General features: G+C 45.1%; 1 protein-coding gene across 6 annotated transcripts in view; it reads right to left on the reverse strand.

Annotated features, from left to right (window-relative positions):
- Positions 1-15,028, reverse strand: part of CMKLR1 (chemerin chemokine-like receptor 1) — a 257,881-nt gene that overhangs the window by 39,216 nt on the left and 203,637 nt on the right. Inside the window, exon 1 of one of the 6 annotated variants that reach the window (XM_085633479.1) lies at positions 3,224-3,244. The exons of the other annotated variants lie outside the window; for them this stretch is intronic. The gene's annotated coding sequence lies outside the window, so the exon portion shown is untranslated. Of the gene's footprint in view, positions 1-3,223; positions 3,245-15,028 lie in introns of those variants that run through there. 6 annotated transcript variants of the gene reach the window in all.

The following is a 15,028-nucleotide window of genomic DNA, read 5'->3' on the forward strand; positions in this document are numbered from 1 at the left end:
ACGCACAGCATTTCTAGTTACATTTGGTATTATCATATTGAATATTCAATTTCTGCTTGTTTTTGTTTATTACGATAAAGAACACACCCAATAGCTAGAAACTTAAATTTTTACTATCACAGCTTGTTAGCACAACGCATCACAGAGGAGCAACCCTTGACGCAATTATCGCCCAAAGCAATGCAATTACCATCGACCACATCCTTCCCATAGACTGATCCGACCACCACATCATTCTATTCCACATCAACCAATCGGTCCCAACTCAACACCCCGCGCAGGACCCTCCCAAATGGATTAGTAATACAGCTGAGATCCCTCGAGCTGAACTAGAAGAAAGGGTAAGCTCACTCCTCCCCAACATCACTGATCATCTCCCCACAACCGAACTCACCTCTCTCTACAATTCAAATTTGACGCTCATCCTGGACCAACTAGCTCCTCTGAAACTAAAAAAAGACAGGAGCATTCCATCCAGATCATGTCTCTTCCAAAATGGTATTCCGGTCTATTTCTGCATATTTTATTAATATATGGATCATATTCATTGAGGCCCGTAGGTTGTTCTCAGCCCATTCTTGTAGTATAGCCGGATTCGAGTTCTCAAACATTGGAGCTATAAGAACGCGTAAGCCCCTAGGCACACGGTTAGAGCCCCGGTACTTCTCTAGGTACTCCTTCTCCCACCATTTTGTGAGCTCATTTTTCAAAAGTTTTTCAAGGAGGAGGAGCCAAGATGGCGACCGGGATGGCAGCGTAGGCTCCCGGCTCCGTGAATCTCCGCATCCCGCACAGATATCCTGCATGAGATCCTCAGCCTGCGCTACGTGCCCGTGTTGGTGATTGAGAGCGCCAACCGATCGTGTGATCCTGAAGCTTCTAGCGGCGGTACCGCCCGAGAAATGTTCATTTGAAGTTTGCGGCCTGTGCGGCCCTGGAGCCGGGACCTCGGGTGGACAACATGGCCGGGCGGCAGTTCAACAACAGCGGCCATTGGTGACCGGGTGGAGTCGGAATACCGGAGCGGCGCGAATATTGGCCTGAATCTCGCTGTGGTCGCTCCTATCACCGAGAATAGCGTGACGGGTGCATACCCGGGGTGACGATTCCAGGGGTTATCGGCGATCGCCCGGACCCTCGCCAGTGAACTGATCGGACGCGGCCTGTGGCTCGTCCCGATTTGCGCGGGCTGCTCCCGGTTTTCGCAGACACTGGCCCAGGGGGAGAACGACTGTCACCTGTGACCACACACTGGATACACTTTTTGCCTGCCTCCGGACCCTTGTTTGCAGTGACATGGAACTTGATGCGCTTGTGCCTGAGACCCGGTCCCCATCTGGGGTGGCCCTGCCCTGCGGCCATCTTGATAGGATGGACTCTATCATCCTGTACACTGGGTCGCAGCAAGATTGGGAGTGTGTGGCGCAGAGGAGCGTAGCGGAGCGAGCGCGGGGGGCCGTGCTGGGGTACGGTGACCTTCTCGATGCTCTCGGAGCCCTTCATTCCACCCTGGTTCACGGCGCCCGGGTTTTGGGGAGGAAGCTTGATGGTATTGCGTCAGCGTCGGAACAATTGCGGTCGGCCTGTCCCCAGGTACATAAGGCTCTGTCTCACCTTCCACAGGAGGAAAGTACCGTGACCGCCTCTGTGAATAAGGGACAGATGGAAACTTTGGACACTGTGGCAGCGTGTGGTCGGCTGGCTGTGGGGTCGGTCTGTTCCGGAGGTTTTGGACTTGATCGGAAGGTGGTGACTTTGTCCCACGCGCGGCCTCCGGCGATCCAGGCAATCTTCACGCAACGGTCGCCTGCTCTGGCTGATTCCTCCTTCCTGGACCTCGTGTGCGGCGCAGGCCCTGGGGCAGTACTGGGAAAGGTGATCTTCCATGACGATGACTGTGTTGGTGTTCCGAAACGTCCTCCCCACATGTGTGTGTCCCTTCCTGGTCTTCTTTGGACGCTCCTCTTCCTTGTAACCTTGGACATTATAATGGGTCGATGGGTATGCATTGGTGGATTCGCAAAGAGTGGCCAAGGATAAGGCTGATCCTTCAGAGGTGGTCATTTAATAGGCGGGCGGGCTTGGGGTTGTGTGCTTTCACGATGTAACTAATAGTGTAGTCGGTGAATAATGCTCCCCATTTCTCTTAGATATGGCCGAACTTTTGCTGTTTACTGTTTGCGTTGGGGAGGAAGATATTGTGCGGGAGGGAGAAGCCGGGGGCATGGTTGAAGGCCCTCCTCCAGTTTATTATTACTCTCTCCCCTGTTCTGTTAGGGGGGGTTTCCTCTCTTTCCCCTTTTTCTCTGTTTCTTCTATATTTCGGGTCTGGTTCTGGGGCAACAGGCACGCTGCGGGGGGGGGGGCCGTAGTCATCTGCAGAGGTGCAGGGTGGGGGGTTGGGGGAGGGGCTTCTATAGTCCTTTACTTTGTTTCTATGGCCTTCTTTTTCTTCTCTTATTCTTCTTTGTCTTTCTTTTCTGGGGTCAGTGCGGTAGGTTTCCTTCGTGGCCAATCGCTGTTTTTCATTTGTGCCCCATTTCCGTGGGGTTTTATGGGTCCTAGGGCAGGAGACTGCGGCGCAAACGGCTCGTGATATCCCTCCACATCCTGAACCTCCTGTTTCAGCGCCATTGACTTGATAGATTGCTATTTATTGTTGACGTTCACTATTCTGCCTGCCATTTTTCGCTGCTGAGAACTTGATTGGCACCTGATCCTTCTATCCTTTATTGTAAAATGAAAACCTTTTATATCCTGGTTTCCCTCTTGGGCTGTTCAGTGGATAAGAGAATACTAGCATGGAGAATCTGCTTCCCGAGGTGCTGCATGTGATTAGAATCTGCTTGCTGTTACTTTCACTGCTTAGCGGCCGGCCCCGAGGGTTGTAGGCCCATACTTGTCTTTATTTGCAATGTCAATAAAGGTTTTTCAAAAAAAAAAAAAAAAAAAAAAAAAGTTTTTCAAGGGTCCTAAGCAAAGACCTTACAACAGGATTGTTAGTACTACTCGCTATTGTTCTCTGCTCACTGTTGATACTCGGTAAGTTTTGAAATAGGGCTTCCGCTGCTGCTTCCCTATCACGAAGCACGTTGCTGGATGCCATAATGGAGTGGTATTGTATTCACGTCAATGCAGTCAATCAATTGCTTTTATATAGAGAGCTAAATCCCCATACCCGTAAATCCAAATTAACAACACTATAACTCAAGGATTCCCTTACCAGTGGTACGCATGCAGCTCGACCGGTCCTCCGACCGTGCAGAATCCGCAGCTCCACGCCGGCAACCAGGAAAACCAGGCTTAGTGTCCCATATAGGTACGGGGGCACAGCAACTGCAAACTCCTCCAGAGTGAAATCCAATGTGCCAAAACGCAGATGGCTGACTCTTAACTGTGCCTCGAAGAAGGGGGAGGGTCCGTGAATCCGGAATCATATATATATATATGTTTTTAAACAATATTTTGCATGATATCAGTGTAAAGCAATATTTGTTTCTGATATTTTTGTACTTACCATTATAAGTATAGGGAAACTATATTTTTGTAATCAACATTTATGGCTCAATATTTAGGCACCTCGATATTGTTGGAATCAATATTCTGTCATAGATCATTCCGAGGATCACCAAGTTCAGTATTCATATATTCAGTTAAGGATACAATCCCGTTGTATGAAATTCTATGAAAATTGAAGTGTCAATGTGATGAAGAGCAGAAAAAGGTGTGTGGCAGCTAAAGAAAGACCTGGTACATACCCCTCATTTGCTCTCTTTTCCTAGGGACATTGGTGACTGTCAATTTAATGGTCGCAATCCTGTGCCACCAGTTTAGAAACACACAAGTTGTTCCTGCTTATGCACATTTCACTCCACCCAGTCTTTAAAGGACACTCTCCAAGAAAATTGCTGTGTAGTTTATATATCTAAGGAGACCATCCATGGTTAGGAATAGGCAATCAAAAATTGAGCTGCAGCGATAGTGACCTTTCCATATGAACAGGAATGGACTGTCCACTTAGAAATGTGATAATGTGAAAATCTGAGCATCGTGCAGGCTAAAATGGCAGAATGATGCACTATATTTGGTTCAATGTTGATTCACTAGGTAGACAATTGTTAACAGGCATGTTCTTAAGCGCCAAGTATTTTACCTGCCAAGAATAATTTGCTCTTGATAACATAGTCAGGAGCAATTGCATATTTTTACAATTTGAAAGTTCCTAAGTTGTCATTTCGGATAAGGCATCTTTTATCAATGTACTGGACAGAAGAGTAATGGGCCGCATTAGTTTGAGAACAGAATGTACATTTGAAGTACTGCCCACAGATATCAGGAAATTTGACAAGTTAAACCCATTTCTAAGGACAGGGGTGATGAAGATGATTGATGCTAATTACAATGTTTGAAATGAGGCCTTAGTCTTCGTGCACAAAGACAGATGCATAAGGTGCTATTCGGGTGTGAATTGCTGAGGAACAGAAATTTGGGCTGAAAAATAAGGGCTGGCTAAAGACGCTGTAGTAGAAAAGTGGAAATAAGAGCAAGTTTACAGATGAGACACTCATATAATCATGGTGGTCATGGCTGCTGATCTACTATTAGTGTCCTATGATGCAGGCATTACTGGAAGGTGATCAGATACCTTACATAACCCTATAGTCAGTCAAGAATGAATTGAGAATCCTGTACCAGACCAAGGAAAGTGATGTGCAGCTCTAAATGGCAAATTGTGTGGTCTATCTATATGCAAGCATAAGACTTGGCACTCTTATGATCTATCCATACCAAAAGGATAAGACAAGTATGCTGATTAAGTATGCCCAACCTGAAGAGCATTTTAGGTTTGGATAGAGAGAAGCTGTGCCCGTTCTGTACCAGGGAGGAGAAGGTTTTTATAGAGAAAATGAAATGGATGATCAATGCCTTCAACACACTAGGAGAAAGCTTCCAATGCATTAGGGACAATGTTTCTTCATTTTCGTCTTAAGACAAAGAAACACTTTCTCCATGGAATGGAGCAAGATGCTTCCACCTTGATGGAAGAAGAACAATAGTAAAAAATACCCACTGGTTTGGCAGGGATCTTTATATATGGTGGAAAGGTTGTGGCTATGCTGTCAGTGATTGGGCCTCTGCTGCCCCAGTGGCTTGGTTGACCACCAATCCAGGGTTAAATAGTTAAGTGAAAACTGAATCATGCAGTGCAAAGCTAATTTTTTACCAATGCAGCTGGGAGAGGTTCTGCCAGGATTTCAGTGAGCTTTAGCTATAAGACCATCTGGCAAGAGGGCAGAAACATTTGATCTGAAGCAATGGTTGCTGTGGGTGAGGTAAGGTATCTCATCTTCTTGTCTAGTTTTTCCAATCGTCCATGTAGAGAAATCTACAAGTCCGGAGAGAGAGGAAGTGGAATATGCTAACTTGCAGTATTACAATACACAATTTTGATGCAAAAATATGTTAGCAATAGTCACTAAATTCAAAACGTGAATCACGTATATGTGTAGAAACACAATATTTGAAGTTTGCATTTTGAAATTTGAATTTTATATTTTTTCTATTTTTGTAATTTTGCATTGTGAGATATTGGGTTGTTGGTTTAGGGATGAGGGAGATTGCGTCACACAGTAATGGTCAAGTCACTGCTCCTCAAGCAAGAGCCAGAGTCCTTTTCAGAGTGAACCACAAAATGTCTCTAAATTAACCTGTGCTTAACCCTCTGGTAGCTTGTCACAGTAGCAGTCAGGCTTAACTTATAGACAATGTGTAAAGTATTTGTGAAGGACACAGACAGCAATAAAGTGAAAACACAACACAAGAGAAATCCCATACCAATTTTGAAAAATAAAGTTTAATAAATTATCAGAGACCAAAATGCCAAAAATCAATCAGTAGAACTGGAGATATTCAATTTTAAAGATTTAGATAAAAATAGTGCCAAAAGGGACAAAATGCCAACTGAGGGTATCTGGTCGTGCTAACCCAGGACAAAGTCACAAATTCAGATCAACTGCGATGGAACACTGACAGGGAACAGGACCAGGTACGGCACACTGAGGCTTGTACCTTATGTCCTTGTTCTGCAATCTGCGTGGCTTTACTTTGCAATGCTTCATGTTATCTGGCTTTTGTTCCAAGGAACAGTGAGGGCTGCGATGTGAGGTCCTGGATCAAGATGCATCACTGTGCGTCGGTTCCAATGTTTCAAGTTTATTTTATTTGCATAGCTCGTTAAAACCATTGCAATACAAAAATATTACATTTTAAAACAATATATACGTATAAAACTCCATACATCAAAATACCTTGTGTTTAAAATTCTTCTAAAACCTGAACTATGATTATACAAATTTACAAATACAGGGTCAATTTCTTAGCCACATTATTTACGACTTTGCACAGATCATTTGTTAGTCAATGTATCTAATTCAAATCTGTAGATTTCTTTATTGAATATATCAAAGATGAATACGTGCAAATAAGGTGCTTACAGCTCAAATAGAGTTCATTAGTGCCTGACAGGGAGCTCCTCCTGATCCTGCACTTATTCCACATGGTTGGGTTGTGTATGCGGTTAGATTGTTTTAATAACTATGTTGCCGGCATTTTCTTTTCGCATATCCTCAAGAACTTTACCAAGGAGCAGCTCAGTTGTTGGTCGCTAGGTGTAAAACATGCCAGAACTGCTTGCCTCCCGGTTCGAACACCTCACTGATTAAATTGACCTTTTAGTAATTGGTTCCATTCCTGTAAAAGTTCTTTGCAGGAGCATAATAGATGCAGCAGATCTTCCGGTGCTGAACCGCATGGGCAGCACATAAGGCCCGCTTTCTCCTTTAGCCAGGGTGGGAGATGCTGTATGCAGGGTAACAGACCAAGTCTATACTTCATAAAGGAAATTTTTATATACTTGGTGTAGCCCAAATTAAAGTACTTTTGAGCAAATGGCTCACGGTAAGTATTCAGAGTCATCCATCCATGAGCCCTTTCTGAAAAAGATGCCTTATCCTCCAGCCATGAAAGGTGTTTGAATGTTTTCCAAACCAGTTTTTGAACATGCTGGTGGTTGTAGGCGTTTCCCAAACTTGATTCAATCTCATTTTGAGTATGCCATTTTTAAGATAACTCGCTGCAGGTGAAGCAGTGTGTTGTTGTAGCTCCTTCCATAGCTATTGATTTAGAGTTGCCGGAGGGGCTTTCCACATTTTGTCCCAGGTAATGATGTATGCCCGTTGTCTTGCAATAGATTGCTTCTGTATGCCAAACTCGAGTCTAATTTGCGAGGGCGAAGTATATTTGGGCTGCCCAAATATGAACCTATACGCAGTTGTTACTGTAGAGTCAAGTATTTTGGCATCTCTTCCTTTCTGCGCCTCACTGCTATAGGTAATTGTTGGCAGTAGCTATGCACGAACCACCTTCACTATAGGCAGAATCGATGGCCCATTTAGTTTAGAGTTTAATGCTTTTAAAGAAGTTGCCAGGGCAAGGCCTTAATGCCTGATGCAATTCCTCTGTGCAAGAAATCGGCCACATTTGTCTATCTTCACGCCAAGATATTTATATTCTCAGAACCAAGCTGCAGTTTTTTCCCTTTCTTTACTGACTGTCATGTTTCTTGTTTTTTCCAGATTTATCGGTAGACCATTTGCTTTAGAATAGTCTGTGTGGCGTTTAGAAGGTGTTGGAGGCCTACTTTCATTTGGCTGATCATGACTATGTAGTTCGCATATAGGAGACATGGCAATAAGATGTCTCCCAATTTCGGGGTGTGTGAGTTACAAGCATTTAGTATAGGTACAAGGTTAGCTATAAGCAAGTTAAAGAGTGTAGGTGCTAAAAAACTTCCTTGTTTAAGCCCTTTATCCGTTGATATGCGACTCGACAGGAATGATCCATCGCCCAACTTAATCTGAACCCATGTGTCAGTGTACAGGTTTATCAGCAGGTTTAATAAGGACTGTGGGAGCCCCCAGCTGTGCAGTTTGGACCATAGTCTATTGCGATTGACGTGGTCGAAGGCTGCCTAATAATCAATAAAACATAGATCCAGGGGCCTCCTTGCAGTTTCAGCCTTATCAAAAAGCATTGCCATATGTTTGTAGTTGTCCCAACTGCTTTCGCAAATCGAGTCTGGTTTAATGGAATTGCGGATTTCTCTTTCGCTCATGTCTGAAGCTCCTCTTGTAGGATTCCAGCAAAAAAAATGTGTCCATTAGTGCCACTAGCCGATAGTTCTGTGGTGTTGACTTTTCCCCTGACTTGTGAATTGGTGAGATAATAGATCCTCTCCAAGAATCCGGCAAGGTGTTTGTCATCCTTACTTCCCCGAACAATGGGTCTAGTGCTTCAGCCCAAAAAGTTGTCTCTTGCTTATAAAGTGCTGGTGGTATTCCATTTGGGCCGGGTGCCCCTTCTCTCTTACCCTTGCCTATTTGCCTTTTGATTATGCTAATTCGGCTCATTGGCAAATCCTCAAGTTGAGAAATCTCCTTCCGATTTCCCAAGTGGGGTCTGGTTACTTGTTGCCCAGGCCATGCTGATGTTATGGCCTTCCATTGCATCTTGAGATTCTTTCCCCTTTACACTAAGCTACATGTCTTGATTGAAATGAGACCTAAGGTATTTTACCCATACTTCCTCTGAAATGTTCAAAGAAATCCCATCGTGGTTAGGGTGGATAAATTGATCTATGGTTCTCCAGAAACTGGCGCTGTCATTTTGTTTAATGTCGGCATGTAATTGCCCAGAGGTCGTTCTCCGCATCTCTGTTTCCATCCCTTTTTTGTTTTTTCAATAGTGCCTTGTTCTTTCGTAGTAAGTTTAATTGTATTGTATCATTTGGCTTACACCAAAGCTGTCTCAATGAGTGATAGATGGAATTTTTAGTGAGCTTGATTTATTTCTTTGGAGTTTGTGATATGGACTTGACTCCGCCAAATCTCTGCTGGGTTTGTGGTTTGATCTTGGTGGCATATACTGCCATAGTTGCAGTGAAATGTTCCCATTTCCTAACTTCGTCTTGTCCAGCCCTCAATTCAAAGTGTTCTTTTGCAGTTTCCAGCATCCTGCAGTCTGTGGCAGTCCTGTGTTTGATTCTTTTAAGGTCAATAGAGAAATCTGATCCTTGAGGAGCCCGGCACCGTTCAAACATAGGAACAATTATTCTGAGCTCGATTCCTTGTGGCCGTTGGGCACTATCTCCTTTGTCACCCAGCTGGAATGAAATAATTTGATTAAGCAACTCTAGGGAGACAAAAGTGTAGTTCAGTATCGTATTTGTTATTGTTGAGCTGTGTGTTGTTACAGAACGGTTGTCTCCAGCTGATCTGCCATTTAGAGCTCTTACATTTAGATGTTGTAGTTCCTCCAGGACCAACTATCCTGCCTTAGTGGATGCAGTTTCCCTTGCAGTGGGATGTTCCAAATTGCATTTTGTGTTAACACTTCTTCATCCAAGGAGGAACCCATTAGATTTAAGATTAGGTCCCCGGTGAGAATGAGGTCAGTTGTGGGCCCTTCTCTGATACATGTTTCCACAAAATTACACATTTTCTTTGCTAATTTGCTTTTTCATTTTGGTTGAATATTAACAATTATTATTATGATGTTGGTGTCCATTACATGTGTTGATGTTGGGGAGAATAAGTTTACAGCTAAGTCTGCTGGTGATGTAGGACCAAATTCCCGGGCAATGAGATTGGTTGTAATTGCAACATATATGACCAAACCTCCCTGCAGGTGTCCGAACTTTGACCCTGTAAGTGTACTTGTGAAAAAACGCAGGAAACCCTGCAAATGAAGAGGATCAATCAGCCAAGTCTCTTGTAACGCCACAATATCAAATGCCCTGATATGGGTGACAAAGTCCAGATCTGATAATTTCTTTGCCAGTCCATTCACATTCCATGAGCATATCCGTATAGACCCTTTTGTGCCGGACCTTTGCAGTGGACAAGGAAGATGTCAATCTTTTTTATTATTTATTATTCATTAATATTTATTGTTCTCGAGATCCATCTTGTGTCAGAATCCAAATTCTGCAGTGTAATAGGATCATAATGGGTTTCAGGTTCTGCTGGAGGGTGCTCCCCATTCGTTTTACAGTGCACAATAGCTCCTTTCAGCACCGATGTAGTAGGCCTGTTTGCGGTCACCTCATTTTCCCTTGTGTGCTTTAGCATTAACAGGTCGGGGTATCCAGGCTTGATGTATGGGGTAATAGTTATTCTCCAGGTCTTAAAAATGTTGCTTTCTAAAAATATTCTTTGTGCAATTGTAGATGAGCTCCGTGTTGCTGTCGCTTTTTTTACCGCCATGGAATCCTTGCATTTGATGAATTCTATTGAGTCTAGGTCCGTTCTCTTTATCTCTGTCAAGGATGGAATGTGGGATAGCAGACGCAGTATATTGCCTCGATTCATGATATCATGCCTTCCTTTAGAGGTATATTCTGGTATAAGGGTCCGTTTTTTGCTTTGTATATGGAAGAGCAACATTATTTTGACATCCTCCTATTTCCTGCAGGTTCTCTTCTGCTCTTTTCAGTTGTGCCTTTGATTTGATTTCTGTCAATCGTCCTGCAGATTCTATCCGATTCAATCCCCAACCAATTTGGTTATGATCTCGGAGCGCCTCAAGATACTGTCCCCAGTGATGCTCTGTGTTTAAAAAGGAAGATGTTTGTGTGTCAATCATTTCCTTATGGAGAAAATGGCTGGTCCTTGTGTTCTCCACTTCCCTGTGAACCATGACCTTATTGAGAAAATGGCTCATCCTTGTGTTCTCCGCTTCCATATGAACCATACATTTGATTTCCTGATTTTCTCAATTCCCCATGTTTTCCTTGCTTCCCTCAGTGACTTGACAGTTTGTAGTTGATGTTTGAGGGATTCCAATGAGGAGTGGTGAGGGCTGTGATGCGAGGTCCTGCGTTTGATTGTGCTGCGTTGCATAGGATCTGACTAATCTGGCAACGGTGCGGCGAGGCTTTGCGGGGCTTTGCTTTGCTCTGTGTCGATTCCAATGATGTTGGCAGCTATGCAACGAAGCTATGCCAGACTTTGCATCAATCCGCATGGATTCTGATAAAGCTTGAAGCTGTACAGCGAGGCTTTGTAGGGCTTTGCGTCGCTTTGCGCTGGATTTCGTGGAACCTTCCGTTAAGCCGGGAGGAGCTCTCTGTGATGCCAGCCATTTGGCCCAGAACCGGGGAGGTACCAATTAGGGGTCAATTACTCACTCTTGTAGAGGCCAGCAGGGGTCGGGCAGATCCAGTTGTCGGTCAATGCAGGTCTAGTGCAGCAGGTCCACTGGGCAGTTTCAGGGAGAGACTGGAGCTTATTGTTTCTCTCTACCCCTGAATAGAAGGGCAGCCAGCTGACCCTAGTAGTCACTCTGCCTGGAATGAAGGGAGAAGGTCCAGTCATCTTTTCAGAAAGCAGGGCAGAAATCATGCAGCAGGGCATCAATGTCTACAGGTTCAAGAGTCTTTGTATACCTGATGCCCACTTTGAAGTGGGAGAAGTTTCTGGAGTTTCCACCTTGAATGTTGTCTGGAATTTCCTGCTTTGCTGCCCTGAGATTTTGAGGCACAATAGGCCAGCCTGGAGTTCTTTTTATGTGAGCTGGGCCAGTGTCTCTGAAGTACAAGCGTGGTAGATGGCAGGTCCGCCACCCATCCTGCCATACATACCCATACACAAAGCCAACTGCCAACTACACCTATTCATGCTAACCAGGAACAGGCTGCAGGAACTGCATGGTTAGGGCATGAAAATGCCAACTTTCTAAAAGTGTCATTTTCAGAATTGACTGCAAATTTGACTTTATTAAAGAGGGTTTTAAATTACAATTCCTCATACACCAAACATGACATGTCTACCGGCTCTAAGTTATCCCTTATTAAATGTGATAAGGTACCCCCATATTATCTTACGGGAGATGCAGGCCTGGTAACAGTGAAAAATGAATTTGGGTGTTTTCACTACCAGGACATGTAAAACTTAAAGGTATAACTCCAATTGTTTATTACATCATACCCTGCCCTGTGGGCTGCTTAGGGTCTACCCTAGGGATGTCTTATATGTATTACAAAGGAAGCTTTAGGGCTGTTAAAGGTTTATTTAGTCATGTCAAAATTGTAGTTTAAAATTGTACACAACACACCCCTTCCTCCCCGCCAAGATTGTTGCCTTTTGCACTGGTTAACCCCCTCCCTTTTCCCTTGTTCTGCCCCCCTGGTTGATTGGTCGCCGCTTTGGCAATCTTTGATGCAGGGACTGAGGCGGTTTACCTGCCCTGGCATGGCTGCTGGTTATGGAGGGTAGAGTGCTCAATCCCTCATTGCTCTCCTGCAGTGGAAGGCCTGCTGGAAGCCGAATTGCATAGTGCCCTGTACGTCATCGATGAAAGTTACTGGGCCTACACAGCGCCTGTCCTGGACGATATTAGCCATATTAAGCTATGACTGTTGCATTGCACGAGTGGGGCGCCATTGAAGTCTTGTCTCTACGCTACCTGCCCGGCTGACCCTTGAAAACTGTGATATACTGTTAACCATGAGTTTCCTGTCCTCTATGCTGGAGGAGGTCGAGGCCTGAGATATGTATGTTAAGGGGACGGGGACCCGCGAGGGTGCGGTGGGTCCAGTCCAGTTCATTCCGGCTAATGGCACAAGAATTTAACTGTCTAAGCAGGGTTGCCGGGCGGGAGGCCTCCTGAGGGCTCGACACCGCTACGGCGGGAGACTCTGCGGGTAACTGTCTCTATGGGGACCGGTTTATGGGTTATGGATAATGTTACTTGTGCTCCCCTATGTGCCTTGCTCCTGACAATGAGTAGTCACCCGCTGCCGGCCTTTATGGTTGTAGGCGAATAAGCTGTGTATGGACTTTTGCACGACCTTTAAAATCAATAAAAGTTGGTTATAATAAAAAATTGTACACACAGACTGTAATAGCTGGCCTGAGACAGGATTAAAGGGCTATGAAAATGGGTGTTTTTAGAAATGGGGGTCTCTAGTTGGCATAGGTAGGTACCTTTGACCAAGTAGGGACCCTTGCTTCTAGTAAGGGTAAGGGGGATACACACTTTAGATAACCCTTTCTCACCCCCTTGGTAGCTTGGCACGAGCAGACAGGCTTATGCCAAATGCAATGTGTAAAGTATGTGTACCAACACTCACAGTAACAGAGTGAAAACACCACAAATGGATACCACACCAGTTTAGAAAAATAAAATATCTTTATCTAAACTAAACAAAACCAAAACGACAAAAATCCAACATACAGATACTTAATAGAATGTCTTTAAAAAGGTTGTTGCAAAAATAAACTTGTAGATGGTAAATGCAACACTTTACTCTCAAAGTACCTTGGATACGTAACGCAGAACAAACAAAAGGGTCGCAAAGAAGGCGATGCGTCGATACTTCTTGTGCTCCGGTCTTGATGCGCCAAGATGGCACCTCGATGCGTTGCAATGATCGGGTGCGATGTGACAAAATGGCGTCTTTGATGCGATGCGACAACGTGGAGGCGATGCGTGCATGCCCGATGGCCGTGCGGCAAAATCAGTGGTTTCCTGAGCCGCGACAGGCCCCATGCACACGCTTCTCCGGTGATGCAACGGCGATCAGCGGCGACAGCGACACGTTTCCTCAGCGATGCGACGGCCCTGTGACACGCTTCTCCGGTGATGCGGCGGCGAACAGTGGCAGCACGCTTCCTCGGTGATGTGACAGCGGCTGCTGCAGCAGCGACACGCTTTTCCCTTGTTGCGTCGCGCTTCCAGCTCCCAACAGCAAAGGGCCTCACACACAGTTACAGGTACCTCCTGGCAGGCTTGAACACCCAGCAAGGAAGTTCAGGGAAGCTGGGGGTGAAGTCCTTTTGGTCCTGGGACTTCAGAAATAGGAGGCCAGCTCTTCTCAGGCCCTTGGAGACTTTTCTTCAGTTGGACACAGCACACAACAAAGTCTCTTTGTCCTCTCCTCAGTAGAAACAGCAAACTGCAGGCCAGCCCCAGACACACAGCGAGAGCAGTACTTTTCCTCAGTCTCTTCAGCTGTCCTCTTTGGCAACAGGTTCCTCTTGATCACAAAGTAGTCTGACTTACAGGGGTTTCAGCTCTCATATTTATACCCCAAAAGTCTTTGTTCTCTATGTGTGAGGGGTCCTGGACCCAGTCCAAACCAGTTCTGGGTGCACTCTGCCAGTGCACAACTTCTTTTGTCAATGTGGGCCATTGTCTTCAGACGCACCGCAGGAGGTGGAGCCAGCATTGTGGAAGGCAGGCACAGCCCTATTGAGGTCCAGGTGCTACTCCTCCCACCACTCCAAATGCAGATCTGCCTAATCAGCCTAGTGCTGACTCTCCCAGACTCCTGGAGCCACCCCAGCCCCTGTCACTCAAACCAGACAGTCAATCCACAAACAGGCAGAGGCACACAGAAAGGTTGAACAAGAAAATAGGCACTTTCTTTTTTTTTCATTAAATATGTTTATTAGGTTTTATACAAAACAAAACATGAGACTCCATATTGCAACGGTACATTCTCAGTTAAACACAGTATACAAAAGTATCATTACCATATGATCACCGGCCAGTGAGAAGACATATCTCATATGATCTTGTGCACGTATCTCGCTCCTCCATCCGCCAAATCATAGCTCAAACCAGACCCATCATGACAGTGAGCAATAATGTGGTATACTATCAGTGTAGTCACCCCTCTACTCGTAAACCTGGGGCTCGGGTTGGTCAGACTCTAGTGCCTCTCCCCAACGAACCGTTGTGTCCTCCCCTTTGGTTGCCAAATAAGATTTATAGAGTTCCCAAAAGTTTTTCGGTCTGTTTCAAGGTTGCAGTAGGTCGCTATAGTTTTCTGTTTAAGTGCTACAATATAACATGTCACGTGTCCACTGAGCCAGTGTGGGAGGTGGGCCTCGTAACCAGCAGATCGCTATACATCTTTTGGCCAATAGCAAACTTATGTCAACCAGACGTCTTACCCCCCCAGGGT

This window comes from Triturus cristatus, chromosome 11 (genome assembly GCF_964204655.1).
Source record: "Triturus cristatus chromosome 11, aTriCri1.1, whole genome shotgun sequence".
NCBI classification, from domain to species: domain Eukaryota; kingdom Metazoa; phylum Chordata; class Amphibia; order Caudata; family Salamandridae; genus Triturus; species Triturus cristatus.